The sequence below is a fragment of the Sarcophilus harrisii genome, chromosome 4 (assembly GCF_902635505.1).
Source record: "Sarcophilus harrisii chromosome 4, mSarHar1.11, whole genome shotgun sequence".
NCBI lineage: Eukaryota > Metazoa > Chordata > Mammalia > Dasyuromorphia > Dasyuridae > Sarcophilus > Sarcophilus harrisii.
The window spans coordinates 254,345,969-254,363,455 of NC_045429.1; positions in this window are offsets into that span (position 1 = coordinate 254,345,969).

Consider the following 17,487-nt stretch of genomic DNA (forward strand, 5'->3'; position numbering starts at 1 on the left):
TGGAGTAAAACACTTTAAATAGAAGAATCTTCTACAAAGAAGATGTTATGCCTTTAAAAGTCTGTTTTAACCTCTAGATAAAATAAATCTTTGTTGTTTAGAAATTGTCTGCACAAATACCAACAAATATTATTAATAATCATAATGATATGCATTTGTGTAAGACCTTTAAGACCTACAAAAACACTTTGGATGGTTTATTTGTTTGTTGAAATAAGGTTTTCTTTTTAATTCCTTGAATAACTGTCTTAAAAATATAAGGAAAGTACTTGAGATGAAATGAAAGATGACATGAGACTCCTACCAGTGTTAATGATAGAACTAGCTGAACTTCTCTTTGCAAGTATTCTTGTTACAGTTCTTTTTCTCAGACAGTATTAATTTTAATTTTGATAAATGGAATGATTTGACTGTTCAGGATTAAGTTCCAGTTTTCATACATGCCACTTAATTGGTTACTGGATAGAATATTCTCCTCCCACCATATCTTACCTTTTTTTTTTTTTTTTTTATAATTCCCATTTTCTCAAGTGAAATCTTGCAAAATATATTTCCATGTTAGCCACGTTACAAAAACAAACCAAAATCCCAGCAATAAAAGTAAAAAAGTAAAAAAATTATATTTAAATTTGCACTCAAGAATTCATCAGTTCTCTCTCTGCAGGAGCATAGAATTCTTCATCATGACTCCTTTGGAATTGTCTTGGGTCATTGTATTGATCACAATAGCCAAAATTTTCACAGTTGATCATTATTACAATATTATTGTTACTATGAACAATGATTTCATAGTTATGCTCACTTCCCTTCATCAGTTAATATAGGCCTTCCCATGTTTTTATCATACTTTATAGAACAATAATATTCAATTGCAATCACATACTACGTATTTAATCATTTCCCACTTGATGTGCATCACCTCAATTTCCAGTTCTTTGCCACCTCAAAAAAAAGAGCTACTAATAAATATTTTTGTACATAAAGGTCCTTTCTTTTGTCTTTGAATTTCTGGTATTCAAACCTAGTAATGGTATTGCTGAGTCAAAGATTGTGCACAATCTTAATGGCTTTTAAACAGTTTTTCATTGTTCACTAGAAAGGTTAGACCAGTTCATTCTCAACAGTGCTTCAGTGTATCTATTTTCCCCTCATTTTCTCTAGGATTTGTTATTTCTATGGTACTGAATAGTTGTTTTGATTTGTTTTATTTCTATTTCATGTTTACCTATTTAATTTGTCTTTTATCAATAGTAATGTACAGAATTTTTTCATGTCATTATATATATCTAGTGATTCCTTTTGAAAATTTAATATTCATATGCTTTGACCATTTATCAATTTGGGAATAGCTTTACACACACATTCAAAATAAGAAGATATATAGGCATGCATGTGTATGTGTGTGTGTATATATATATATCTGTGTATATTCGTTTTTGTTTGAATCAAATCTGATGAAAGTGAGGTTCAAGTATTTCCTAGAACTATTCCATTTTCTCTTCCACTGAAAAATTTCTTTTTGTGTATTTCTTTTATGTAAAATGCTTTTTCCCATTTTTCTCTGCCTTTGATTTCCACCCAATGAATCCCTCTTTCTCACTTCTTTATTTTTTTCCTATTTTGAGATCATTTCAACATATTTGACTCACATTCACATTCTCTCTTTATATGCCCTAATAATGACAATGTTTTGATAAGTTACATGCAATACAAAGAAATACACACTACAACATAAGAATGGAAATAATTTAACCTTAGTAAATCCCTTATGATTTCTATTTCATGTTTACCTATTTATGCTTCTCTTGAATCTTGTATTTGAATGTCAGATTTTCTAATCAACTTCAGGCTTTTGATCTTGTTGAAGTGTAGGAATAAGGGGAAGAGATCTCCTCTGCTCCAAGAGATGCAGGTCCAATGAGAAAAGAATTCATGAACCCAAAAAATGTGGCCAAAAAAAAAGGAAATTTTATTTTTCACACCAAGAAAGAATTCTCTTAGTAAACAAACCCCTAATGAGGAGATTTGTAAGGAGTGTGTTGGCAAGCCTCTGTTTTATGGTCAAATCCTGGTCTGAGACTGGGGGCAGCTTGAGCTGATTATCAGACCAAGATTTCCAATTGAATAAGCTACTAGGAGTGGTCTGGACTAATTTTCAACTCAATAGAGGATGCAGCTACTCAATAGAGGGTACAGCTACTCAATAGAGGGTGTAGCTAGTCCTACTAAGATAACAGAATGAAACCAATTATCTTGATTCCCTGAGGCGGGACTCTCCTAGAGGAAAGCTCCTCAGAGTTTCCCTCCAATCACCCCAAAAGTCCAAGGGGAACACTATTTGCATCAATCTGAAATGCTCAAAAATTCATTTTATTAAGTGTTCATACCTCCCACACTCATGCCTTCCCTAAAGGGTTCTATCCAATTTTGCTGATTAAACTATTTTTTTATTCTAATCTAGTTCCTTTACTTTCTAGGATGTCATATTACAAGCTCTGTGTTCCTTTAACTTGGAAGCTTCTAAGTTTTGTGTGATTTTTTTATTGTGACTCACAATATTTTAATGAATTCTTTCTGGCTTTTATCAATATGCCATCTTGATCTAGGAGCTCTGGAATTTGTCCATCATATTTCTGGAAGTTTTTATTTTGGGATCTGTTTTAGAAAGTGGTAAGTTTTTCAATTTTTCCTCTTGATCTAAAGATCAAAGTGTTTTTCCATTATGATTTTTTTTTTTTTTGAAATGTGATATTTAGACTCTTCTTGATTATGGCTTTCAGGTAGTCCAATCATTCTTTTCTTTCTTTTTCTTTTTCTTTTTTTGCAGGGGTAATTAAGGTTAAGTGTTAGGAAGTGTTAAGTGACTGAGACCAGATTTAAACTCAGTTTTTCCTGATTTCAGGGCTGGTATTTTATCCACTGCACTATCTGGCTGCCCCAATCTAATCATTGTTAAATTATGTTTTCTTGATTTCTCTTAAAGTCATTTATTTTTTCAAAGAAATATTTCATAATTTCTTCAATTTTTTTATTATTTTGACTTCCTTTTATTATTTTTTGAGGTCTCATTGAGTCATTTGCTTTTAGTTGCTCAATTTGAACTTTTAAAGAATTTTTTCACTGAAATTTGGTATCTCTTTGTATATTTGCTTTTTTAAAAAAGCAGTTCTAACTCCAAAATTCTTGTTGAAGTTGAGTCCAATTAGCATTTTTTTCCTTCTGAATTTTTTCCTTGTTGCCATTTTGGTTGCAGCTCATTTTTCTAATCTACTTTTTGACTTTGAACTTTATATTAAAGTTGGGCTCTGCTGATCAGGGTGTAAAGAGTCACTGTCCCAATCTTCAGACTTTTTCAAGCTGATGTTTTCAAAGTTAGATCTAGGGGTCTTCAAGTTTATGGTATTCCTAAGGCATTCTGATCTGGGGAGAAGTATAGTCACTATTCTTCTGTTCTACACTCTGGTCTTCCCCCAGGAAAGACTCTTTGTCCCCTACAGCCCAAAGTGCTAGCAATGCTATTGATTTTGAACTTTGACCAGATCCCTTGCTCTCCTGCAATAGCAATATTAGTGCTCTTTTGTACTTGGAACTGACCAAGTCTCATGCTTAGTTCTGATGGACCATAGGTGCTCCTTTCCAGCCTGAAATTGTGACTCAGAATTGTGTATAGCAATAGAATTGCCAATCAGGGCCTGCATCCAGTTCCAATAAAAGTTTCCTTGTAATCTCTTTATAACCAGTTGTTTGATCCTGATCCATCTCTAGGCTGAAATGTAATGTTCCAGCTGGTTTTCTGGAGGTCTCAGGACCAGCCTTGTTGTCAGCAGAATAATAACCACCAGAATAATCAGGGATAAAGTCCAAAGTCTTTATTGTCTCCTTCAGTCTCCCAGTCTGAACCAGTCTCTCCCAAAGTGCAGGAGACAGGAGAGCCACCAGAGGCTGATCAAAGATGGAATCTCTGTGGCTGACTTTATCCTGACTTTAAATAACCTATTACAATTACATCAATTGTAGAACTATTCCATCACCATGCTAAATACTAAGTATATGTAAACTAGATAACCATTGTCTCAGCAATTCCACTGAATTAATACCTTGTTATAGGATCAAATAAATCACACTGAGACTTAAGTATACCTTTTCAGTGTTCCTGCCCTCTACAGAATTCTTGAAATTTTATAAACTGACTCTAACCTACCTGTCCAGATTTATTCAAAACCAACCCTACTCTTGACTCTTGTGTTGCAGTATAATTGGACTACTCATGACCACTTTGCTTTTCCAACTCAGTGAGTAAAAATTTAAGCTCTTTGTTTTAGTCAGATTGCCTTTTTTCTTTCATTTTACCATCTTTTATTTCATGTACTCTACAATCTAGTGATAGCAGTTTTCTTGCTGTTCCTCAACCAAAGCACTCCATCTTTCAGAAAGAGAAATTTTGACTGGTTATCGCCCATGCTTTGATTGATCTTCCTCCTCATTTTCATTGACAGACTTCCTTGGCTTTTTTCAGATTGTAACTGAAAGCCCACTTTTTTCAGAGACTTTGCTGACCCTCTTAATATTAATGCTTTCCCTTGGAGATTTTCTTCAAATTTTCCCATGTAATTCCCACTTACTCAATTGTTTTCTTGTTGGAAGATTGTAAGATTGTAAAATCCTTGTGAACAGTAGTTTTTTTCTCCTCTTTGTAATCTCATCATTTATTGTAATATCTATTATGGAGTAAGCATTTAATAATTGCTTTTTAACATGACTACAATGCATCCTTCAAGATTAAACATTTATGTTCTGATTTTTCTCTCCCAACATAATTCATAAAGCAATGTGTATTAAAAAAATAAAATTTGAAAAAAAAAGATCCAGCCTTTGAGCATAAGGCATTTAATCCTCATGAAAGCTGTTCTATTCCCATGAACTGATGTGATTTGGCATGCCTTTAAAATCTCTTAGTCTTTTATTGTAGATCTTAATCAGTAATTGAACAAGTATGTTTACTCTGTGCTAGGTACTACACTAAGAACATGTGATACAAAAAGACAGGCCTTGTCTTCAAGGAACTCACATTTCAATGAAGGAAAGTCAAAACATAAAAGGGAAGTTAAAAAGTAGAGGCATGGGGAGATTCATTTGGGGAAAGGACATGGTAACTACCTCAGAGAGTCAAAATTGGCTGAATTGGACACTTACCCAAAAGGGAAGTTCTGGAAAGAATTTACTAATAGGAGAAGGGGTTTGCAGAATCATAGTTATGAGGCAACTGAGATTGTACTACATCAGAGAATTAGGTATGGCAGTTTGGGGAATGTTTATCTAAATGGACATTTAGGAAAGAACTCACCAACAGGAGAAAAATCTGGAGTCAAGAGGCAGCTCAGATGAAATTAATAGATCCTATTTACTATGATTATTAGTAGCTTATATCCTTTCTAGATTGTATATTTAATGTTTCTCTCTCTATATATATATATATCATATTCTATATCTATATCTATTTTTGTCCTTTCCCCAAGTTAAGTATTATTGATTCTCTTGTTTGCAGAGTAAAATGTGATAATTGCATAAATAGAGTAAATAGAATATATCAGATTCTCCTGGATGAGCCAGATTAATTCTTGAAATTATCCTGATCTACCTAGAAAAATCCAAGTGGATGAAACAGCTCTATTGTCACAACTATGATATTTAGTAGCCAACTTTTGGTGCTTCAATAAAAAATGAAAATAGACAATGACCTGTGCACAAGAGTAGATGAGAAAAAAGGATATCAGATGAAATTGCTTTGGGGGATATTTCTGTTCTAGTGATTATAAAGTTTCTTGTAAAACAAAGAATAACCTATTTAATACAAATATTCTTGCTTTAATGCCGTATAATTGGTAACAACTCTTACCACAGTGTCTGGAAACTGTAATTGTGGGTCACTAAAAAATAATGAAAACCCTATTATGGGCACAATCATAAATGATGACTTATTCAGGGAAAGCATTCACAGATGTGTTATTGGAAAACATATATCCAGAAATCAACATTGGTGAGTCACATAGTGAGACTGAAGAATGAAAAATAGACAGTGCTTCATTGATAGCTTCAAAATATCAAGAATACTAGATTAAGGCATCAAACATTTTTAGTGGATTCTCCAGATAAGGACAAAATTGAATATATATATGCATGCAGTAAAGAAAGGAATCCACCCACGCCCAATATATTGTAAGGTAAGTGGTTTGATATTCAACTATCATTTAGAATTTTACTGACATCAATCCCACACTATCCCTTATGACTAATCTTAGGTAAACAATTGCAGTATTGAACAAAATCCTGTTTCCATGGAGAGGTGGAAAGGGTGACATTTTAGTGGTAATAATGGGAGAGTGAAAGGACAAATCTTTGCCTATCTTGGTTTCAAAGTTCCCAGGGAATAAAATTGTAAGTATTCTCATTAGTGGGCAGAAATATGAACACTTACTTTCTAACAAATACATGCAAATGGCAAATAATATTTCTTATAATTATGTCTTTCTGAGCAAAATCTTAGAATAATAGATTTTAAATGAAAAGAAACTTTTGAGTAAGTGCAACTCCCTGATTTAACAAATAAAAACACTGAGGTAAAGAATTGTAACTGACTTACATAACTAATAAATGACTAAGGTAGAATTTGAACCCAGGTCTTTCTGACTTTCAAGTGTGGCATTCTTTCTGGTAGAGCATGTTCCTTCTCCTAAGAAAGGATTATAATGTAAGAAGAACATTGGATTTATAATAATAACTCCTGAGTATAACTCCTGGTGCTGTTAAGAGCAACCATCAATCAATTTACAATTATTTAAGCAAGTACATAGTGCCAGACACAGTGGAAGAAATGTAAAAATGGAAGAAAGGTATCAATTAATCATTTAAAGGAGAGGTGATATTCAAGGATTTTAAGGATGAAAGTGATTAGTAAGTTTAAGGATAAGTATATTTGAAGGTAGAGTAGAGAATGGTAGACAGAGGGTGGTTGGAAATTTAGAAAGGGGCTGAATGGTGATGCATTTGCTGCAGCAGATGGGAGTGGATAAAGTATGAATGTAAAAGGCTTACATGTTTATTAGAAAATGAGGGAAAAGGAGGAGAGTGAGAGATGATATTCTGTTGTTTTGAAATAATGAGAATGGAGAAGAGGAGGCTAAAAATGAATTGCTTCAATTTTCTCAGTAAAGTAGGAAGTGAATTCATTAACTGAAAAAATTGAGGAGGAGAAGTATGGAGGCTTGAAAAAGGAAAAGAAAGTTTGAAATGGCTAGTGTGTTAAGTTAGAGAATCAAGAAAAATAAAAATATTTCCTTGCTACTTTGATGATATATTTTCAATTGAATAACATAGACTGCAGTGTAGTTAATCAGCATAGTTGTGACATTTGTTCCATCTATATTCAGTGACTTGAGAATAAATGCAGAAGAAAATGATGGAACAAATTTAGTACTGGGACCAATGAAAAGCAGAAATTGGACAGGGGAGGAAATGATTCAAGAGAAAAAGACAGTAGAATGTCAAAATAGATAACCATTATACTAAAATAGAGGTCTTCAAAACTATGTGATTTGGGGCATGTCCTTTCTCTATGTCTCAGTATAGTACCTCTTTGTAAAATGAAGGTATTGAACTAGCTCAATTACATGATTTCAAATATATGTTTTGCATGTAGTTAATGTTTAATAAATGTTTCTTAAACTGGATTATATTTAGTAGAAAAACTCCTAAGCTGCTCTTGTAGATGTATGTTCCCCCATCTTCCACGATGCTATTTATGTTGTCATCTTCAAATCACAGATATTCCAAAATCTTTTTCTAAAATCTTTTTTGATCTTATGAGTCATTATTAATATGAAAAATAAGGTTTCTATCAGAACACTTATAGTTCTTAGAATTGGGAGGAAGTAATGGGTTCTCCTTTGGTTGACCACTTGATATAAATGCTGTATGAAAACATTTTGGGCTTACTGTAAAAGGGGATACTAAAGGGATTTTGAGTATTAATTTAAATTATCATTAATCGTCAAAATTTGGAGACTCCAGAGACCATCTACACCAACAAAAATCTGGACAAGAACCACATTTGCAATTCATATTAGCAGCAAATGCCAATCCTTTGGTAGGCTACAATTAAAAGAACCCACTACCTGGGAAATCTTAAAAAGTTGCTTCTAACTCGAAGGTTCTGTGGTAACTATATTTTTTAAAAAATGAATACACATAGGGATGTGGACTTTGCCTGTGATTTTATTGGATTAGAGGAAAAATACCTCTACCCATGTAGAATGACATGTTCATCATCATGGAGACTTATGTAGAATAGTGATGTTAAATAGAAATTATTAAACCATATATAAAGATCCCTGTGGGGGCATATTGACTTAGATCACCATACATTAATATTATCAATGTTTTACTATGTTTTTATTTATTTTGATAAACTAACATATTTTAACATATTAAACTAACAGATAAACATAAAGTTTAACTAACATATTTCCCATTATTCCTAGTCAAATATTTCTCACAGGCACTATGTTTGATATTGCCTCCCTAGAAGATTAATTTCTGAATTGTCTTAAGCCAATTAGGCTTTAGCCTAACTGGAATCTGCACTAAATATAGTACTACATACACTTTCATGTATAGATGATAGCTAAGTGTTGCAGTGAATATAATTTGGGATCTGGAAGAACTGAGTACAAATCTGTTCTTGGACACTTTCTGCCTCATTTTCTTCAACTGTAAAACAGGTATCAACATAGCACCTATTTCATAGGGTTTTGTGAGAACCAAATGAGATATGCAGAACATTTAATGCAATGTCTGGCACATATTTTGCTCTTAATAAATGGTTGTTTTCTTCCTTAAAAAAATAAACAAACAAAAAAAAAAACTAAATATAGTACTATTTTGGTGAGATCCTAAGAGTAGAGAGACAATGATCTTTAAGCCAGGGCAAATTGATCAAGATAAGAAAAGCTGAGTTTCTTTATCAATGAATATTTGGATAAGGTTTTTAAGTGGATGCTAGAATTCTTATCTGAGGGGGTGGGGAGGAGGAAATCCTTTCTCTGATTCTCTCTAAACAAATATAATACAGCTATACACATATGTATATGCATGTTTATATGGTTTTCTCCTCAAATATGTATGTCATACATATATATATATGTAAATATACATGATATATATATATATATATATATATATCATGTATATTTACATACACATGCACTTACATATATGTGTATATGTATATACATATATTTTGGGTGTTTATTTACATATACATGCACTTGCATATATAAGTGCATATATATGTACATATGTTTTGGGTGTTTTGATTCTATAATGTGAAATTCCAAGTAGTCTAAAAATCCCAATAATGATTATGTCATCCAGGTTTATTTTAGGCTAGTTAATACAATAAATATTTTAGTAGATTACATCATATAGGTCTGCTATAGTTTCCCGATTCAGTCTTTACTACTTATCACCTTGGGGTCTAACTATAGCAGACAGATTGTACCAGATTTCTTTTTTCAGATTTATGCTACACTCCCAGGTCTAATATCCAATGAGTAGAGAAGAAAAAGGAACAGAAAAGAAATATTTTGAGATCATCAAGATCCACTGTCTGTGGACTGTATGATTTATCTGCACTTTCCTTTATTCTATAATTATAGCACTGAGAGGTTTTGAACCAACTTAATCATCAGAGACTTGTGTCATTTAGATTGTTAGGACCTTTCACAATTATGACCTTTAATAGAGAGTTTCTAAAGCACTGCTGCAATAGTAATAGCTGGACTCTTCCTTTTTACAGGGCTATTTGAATAATGACTGTTTTTGATATAATAATTTGAGAGCAGTTGTAAAGTACTAATTGAATAAATCTCTGAGAATTCCTTTTGGGCCAATTTTCTTTGTACCATTTAAAATAGAATCATTTAATTAGGCTTACTAAAAAGATTTTTTCCCTTTTTTGCCTTGATATAGTCTCTGCTACTTAGGGGAACCAAAGGTAAAGAGATATTAACCTTCTAAAATATGTCACAAAGGCATCCTGTAGAGTAAGTAGACTGATTGGCCTGGTAACAAAGAAATATTAAGAAAAACACTTGGAGAAAACTTTAATATGCATAGTAGTGGTGAATAATGTTGTTATGCTGCTCATTCCACTGAAATTTTCAAAGAAATCTGGCAATTAGTAAATTGTCTTCTATGTCTAGAAAACTTGGGTTCAAGTCCAGCTTCTGACATATGCAGCTCTGAGCTATCATTTAGCTTTTTAGTGTCCCAAGCACAACTCTAATTCTACTTAAATTTATCAATTGAGTTGCTAGAGAAGCTCTTTGGAAACTTAAATCAGACTCTCAAACAGAGGTTGAAAAGATATTAAGACCAAAAAAGCTAAAATAATATTTTTTAGTTAAGATTGGAAATTGAAGGAAAAATTTGAGTATTTTTTTGTTTTACTGGTACATTGTTCTTGAACCTTTGAACTAGCCAATCAATCTGAAAATTAATTTATAACTGTGCCCCAAAGTTGCCAAATTCTGCATATACTTTGACCCAGATATACTACTTCTGGATCTTGAACTTTAAGGAGAATAAAGAAAGAGGAATAGAATCCTTTTTGTTGTTGTTTTGGGTGGTTTCAGTTGTGTACGATTCTTCCTGACCCTCTTTGAAGTTTTCTTGACAAAGATACTGATATCGTTCAACATTCAACTATAGAAACACTTGTAACAGCTCTTTTCATGACAACCCAAATTGAAAATTAGGGAGTGGTATTGTCATATTAGGGAATATAAAAACAAAATACAGTATATGAAGATAAAATAATGTTATTGTGCCATAAAAATGACAAATTTTGTAGTTTAAGAGGAAATTGGGAAGATCTCAACAAATCAAACAGAATGAAATAAGACAATTTATACAATAAAAAAAGCATAATAGGGAAAAACAACTTTGAAAGACTTTAGAAGTCTAATCAATGTAATGATGAACCTTATGTTCAGAAGACTGAAAATAAAATATGCCACTTATCTCTTGCCAGAGAGGTAATGTTGTCCCCCTGCCCCCATCAGATTATGAACTCCCTGAGAATAGTTTATTATTTTATGTTTTCTTTTATGCCTAGGGTTTAGCATTGTATTCAGCACATGATTAACATTTAATAAAGGTTTATTTGTTGACTAATGGATGGAGCTAAAATGCATATAGAGTAATGTATTTTGAGTTATGGTCAATATGGAAATTTGTTTTTCTCTACTATACAAATATCTTTATTTTCCATTGTAGTTGCTTAGTTGATGCTTGTGGTGGGGATGATAATGGTAGAAACAGTCCATATTTATGAATGTGTATATATATATATATATATATATATATATATAATTTAAAAACTATTTTTTATTGTTTTAATTGCTATATGTCAATAATTATATAGTTTATGATATATATACTATAGTCCATTTTCTTATATATATATATATATATATATATATACGTGTGTGTATGTATATGATTGTATATAAAAAGCTGGATGAGTTAAATTCTTGAATTTCACCTCCTACTCCCTTTACCTTACTGGTGACAATGACATTTCAGTTGTTTGTGAATAGTCTTTCATATATTTTTCCATTTATATTGTACTAGTAGATCTATTAACACATAAATATATCTTATAAATATCTTACAAGAAGTACATTTGTAAAAAGTCTTGTTTCTGAGTCTTTTAAAAAATATGTGTGCATATGCATAAACACATATACAAAATTACTCACATGCATATATATATATATATATATATATATACACACACACACACAAACAGAAATAAGCTTAGAGTCATCTTCAATAACTTGAAGTGGTATTGATTTTTTTTCTTAAAGTTAGAATCCAATGAAATGCCAAAGAAGCCTTAAGAAGACAACACTTGAATAGTCTGGAATGGGGTTGGCATTTGAAGAACTCCAAAGGCTACTGGCCAAACCTACCATTCTCTAACCTTTCGCCATTTCTGCCCTGCTCCTCATGCAGGCATTTATCCCTACCAATAAAGAAAGTCTCACATCAACAAAGTTTTGGAGATTAATTACATGCACATGGCTATATTCTATTAATGTTAAACATTGTACAAATCTATTCCAGTTTATTATCATCCCCTCGTTTGGGCTTCTTTTTTATTGTTTAATATTTTGTTTTTCAGTGGTTACATGTAAAAACAATTTTAACATTCATATGTAAAACTTTGAGTTCTAGGTTCTCCCCCTTCCTCACTCCCCAAACCCCCGTTATTGAAAATGAAATTATTTCAATTTTATACATATATAGGGATGCAAAATATTTCTGTAATAGTCATGTTGTGAAAGAAAACATAGACACTCCTTTAAAAAAGGTTTTATATAAATCTCTCAACTTTCATTCAATCATCATCCGTTCTTTCTCTAAATATAAATAACATTTTTCATCATAAGCCCTTCAGAGGTGTGTTGGATCATTTTATTGCTAAAAATAGCTAAGTCGTTCATAGCTGATCACCTTTACAATGTTGCTGTTACTTTGTATACAGTACATTTCTTTTGCATTAACTTTTTCTGTCCTATTAGTCCATTTAAGGGTATATGCTGGTGGTTCAGAATTGTTTTAATTTTAATTTCTCCAGTCAATAGCAAATTAAAGTATTTTTTTTTCACATAAGTATACATAGCCAAGATTACTTCATCTAAAAGTTGTTAATATCTTTTGATCATTTATTATTTGGGGAATGGGTCTTATTTTCATAAATTTGACTTGGTTCTTTATGTTTGAAAAATAACATCTTGCTTCAAAATTCTTTTCACAATTAGTATTGCTAATAGTATACCAGCCCATATTTATAAACTCCTTTCCTCTTCTTCCTCCTCAAAAGGATTTTGCTTTTGACTATCCCTTCCCCTTATATGTTCTGTTTTATATAAGTCTACTCTCCTTTTCTTCTTTATCTCTTAACTTGTCTGTTTCCTAGTATTCTGTAGGGTAAGGTAGATTTCTATATTCCATTGAGTATGTAGGTTATTCCTTTTTTGAGCCATTTATGATGAGAATAAGATTCCTCACTCCCCCTTATAAACTACCTCTTCCCCTCTAATGTAAAAGCCTTTTCTCATCCCTCTTATGTGTGAATTTATGCCATTTACCTCTCCCTTTTCCTTTCTCCCAGTACATTCCTCTCAGCCTTTAATTTTATTTTTTTTTAAGATTTTGCTTCACATTCAACTAAAACTATGCTTGTTGTTTATATGTTCTCCCTCTAACTGTCCTAATAAATGAGAACATATTTATGCATTTAAAATATCATATTTCTATGTAGGAATGTAAACAGTTTAACCTTATTAAGTCCCTTATGATTTCCCTTTGTTGTTTACCTTTTTATACTTTTTTTTTGGGGGGGGGCTCTTGTATTTGAAACTCAACTTTTTATTCAGCTCTGGTCTTTTCAATAGGAATGCTTCAGTGTCCTTTATTTTACTGATATTTATTTTCCCTCTGAAGGCTCATATTCTCTTTTGCTGGAGAGGTGATTTTTTTTGTTGTACTCTAGTTCCTTTACACTCTGAAATATATTTCAGGCCCTCTGGTTCTTTTAATATAGAACCTGCTAAACTTTGTGCTTTTCTGACTGTGGCTCCATAATACTTGAATTGGTTTCTTCTGGCTGCTTGTAACATTTTCTTCTCAATCTGGGAGCGCTGAAACTTGGCTATAATAATCCTGGAAGTTTTCACCTTGGAATCTCTATCAGAAGATGATACTTCTCACTGCTCCCAGAGACCCCAAGAAAACTGAACCAAGAAGAACATTACACTACAACAGGAGTCCTGAAACTTTTTAAATAGGGGACCAGTTCACTGTCCCTCAGACTGTTGGAGGGCTGGACTATAGTAAAAACAAAAACTATGAACAAATTCCTATGCACGCTACATATATTTTATTTTGAAATGAAGAAACAAAATGGGAACAAATACAATATTTAAAATGAAGTAGTTAAATGAACAAACTTACCAGTATTTCAATGGGAACTATGGGCCTGCTTTTGGCTAATGAGATGGTCAATGTCTGGTTCCATATTTGTCACTGCTAGTCATAACAAGTGATGCAAGTGTGCAACCATTAGTCTTGATCTGGTTGGAGATTTCAAATGTTTCATTCTAGAAAAAGTCTGTTCACAGACATAAATGCTGCCAAAGATGGTTGCCATTTTGAGTGCATAGTTTCTGAGATGAGGATATGTCTCAGAGAGAAGAGATGCATAGAAATTATGAAGGCTGCTTGACTTAAATGCATCTTTCAGAGAGTCACAATTCTGCAGTTCAGCCAGTTCCATTTGGTAAATTGTATCTACATTTTCAATGTCAATAGAAAATGGGTTATGAAAAAGCTGCATGTCCTGTTCATGAAGATGAAGCTCTTTAAATCTAAATTGGAACTCCTTTTGCAATTTTTCCAGTGAATCCACACATGTTTTGTTTGGGAATGCAATCAGCGGTTTTTCTGCTAACAGATTTTGAGTTGTGGGAAGATGACAGAAGTTTTCCTCCTTCATTTGTTTGATGAGGAGGCTTAATTTTACTTCAAATGCTTTGACATGTGATTACATATCACAGATGAGCTTTCCCTTTCCTTGAAGTTGTATATTGAAATTGTTGGGTAGCTCTGTTACATCTGTCAGAAAGGCAAGGTGCCATTTCCATTCTGCATCATTGAGCTCTGCACTTCTTTGATTTTTGAAAGCAGAAAAGTTGTAATCTGTGGAAGTAAATTATAGAAACGTTTCAAAACTCTCCCTCGACTCAGCCAGTGGACTTCTGTGTGATATAGGACATCTTCATACTCAACATTTAGCTCATCTGTCAATAAAAAGTTATTATAATAAAAAAAATTAAATTAAATTAAGAAACCTGAAAGAAAAAAAAAGCATTTAGCTCAGACTGAAATTCCTGAAATTGTCTGTGATTTAGTGCATTAGCTCTAATGAAGTTAACCCAAGATACCACAATTTTCATAATAGAGTCCCACTTCAGTGATTTACTACACAGTGCTTGTTGGTGGATGAGGCAGTGTATGGTTATTGGATGAGAATGGTTATGTTTGTTCATCTCTTGGTTAATGCGAGCAATTACTCCTTTCTTAGACCCCACCATTCTAGGAGCACCATCAGTTGTCACGCTGGCTAGTTAGCCCAGTCCAGCTCCAAACCATTCATAGTTTGGCGAACCTTTTCATAGATATCCTCTCCTGTAGTTGTTCCTTTGATGCTTTGCAGTGCAGCAAGCTCTTCTATGACTTCAAAATAATTATTCATCCCACAAATAAAAATTAGAAGTTGTGCAGAATCACAAACATCATTGCTTTCATCAAGTGCCAAGGAAAAATATGAAATTTTTTAATGGAGTTTTGCAAATGCTGATGAAGATTGTCTCCCATTTCTTCAATCCTCCATGTAATTGTAGGTCCTGAAAGACTCACTGTACTAAATAAATCGGCCTTCTCTGGACCCATCTCTTTGGCAACAGAAAGAAGGCATTCTTTAACAAATTCTCCCTCCATGAATGGTCTGCCAGTGCATGCTATTAGTTTGGCAACTTGAAAACTTGCTCGCAGTGATGAAATATTTAGCTGCTTCTGCTTCACAAAAGTATTTTGCTGAGTTGTCAATGTATTTTTCAGTTTTAATATTTTATCTTTTCTCACTTCTCCAACCAAACAATCATATTTATGTTTATGTTGAGTTTTATAGTGTCCACCCAAATTATATTCTTTGAACACAGACACTATATTCTGGCATATCAGACACACAGCTCTTTCCTTGTACTGCATAAAAAAGTAATCATAAGTCCACTATTCTTTGAATATCCTACACTCCAAGTCAATTTTTCTTTTTTTTTCACATCATTATTTCCTAGGGATTCCAAAGTGCTATTAGTAAAATACCAGTATATATATACAGCGCTACAAAAACAATATACCAGCAATAACTTTGCCCATACAGAGACATACAGACTGCAATGCCCAACTTCTTCCAAGCTGCCTCTGCTCTGTGATACCTCCGTTTCCTGCACTCTCTCTACTGCTCTTCGTGTTCTCACTTCTGACCTTCACTGCTGCAATGAATTCCCCCTGCAGCGGCCGTGACATGCGCAGCATGCATTGTACATCCCCTGCGCCTGTCTGTTGTGGTGGCTGCCCTTACTGTACAAGGACACGGGCCGTCAGTTTTCCATCTTCTGCATCTCTCTCCCTTCCCCACACCATACACCCGGGCCTGAGAACTCACCTCACCTTGGTATCGCCTCATACTCTGTCTCCACCCAGTGCCGGAAGTGTGTGTTGCTAACGTGAGTTTAGGTCGAACGTCATTTCCAGTCTAATTTTGCCATAACCCAGAAGGCTGCATAAACGTCCTCAGCGGGCCACATCTGGCCCACGGGCTGTAGTTTGAGGACCTTTGCACTACAATATCAGGACAGTTGTCCTTTAAAATCTCTGGGAAAAATGATTGTTTTTTTTTTTTTTTTTTTGATTATGGCTTTCAGGCATTCCAGTAGTTTTGAAATTATCTCTTTGCAATGTAATTTCCAGGCCAGTTGTTTTTTCAATGAGATATTTCACATTGTTTTCTACTTTTTTTCCCCATTCTTTTGGTTTTCTTTTATTGCTTCTTAACTTCTCAAAATGTTCTTAGGTTCCATTTGCTCAATTCTAATTTTTAAGGAATTATTTTCCTCAATGGACTTTTGTATTCATTCTATACCTGTTTAATTCTACTTTTAAAGTTGTTGTTTTTGACTGGATATTTTTTCTTCCTCATTTGGCCAGTTTTGCTTTTTAAGGCATTCTTCTCCTTATTGTCTTTTTGTACATCCTTTGTTTTTGGCCTAGTATATTTTTGAAGCATTATTTTCTTCAGTGTTTGTGTGTGTATATGTGTGTTTGTGTCCTTTACTTATTTTTCATTATTTTCTCGAATCACTCTCATTTCGCTGCAATTTTTTTTCTATCTCTATTACTTAATTTTCAAAATCCTTTTTGAGTTCTTCCATGGCCTGTGAAAAATTCTTATTCTTTTTGGAGGCTTTGGCAGTAAGAGCTTTGACTTTATTATCTTCTGAGTGTTTGTTTTGATCTTACTTGTCATTATATTCACTTTTTGTGGTCAGAATTTTTTCTGTTGTTTACTTGTTTTCCCAGTCTATTTCTTATCTTTTAACTGGCAAGCATTTTATGCAGCTGTTTTCAGAGATACTTGTAAGGACCTGTAAGTTTTCAGTTCCTGCAAGGTGATCTCATCTGAGAAGTGTTTACTATTCTCCTGGCTTGTGCTCCAGTCTATGAGTGATCACAAGCGCTCTTTTCTGCCCTGGAATTGTAAGACAAGTTCCCATCTCATGTGGCTGTAAGCTCTGGTGCATT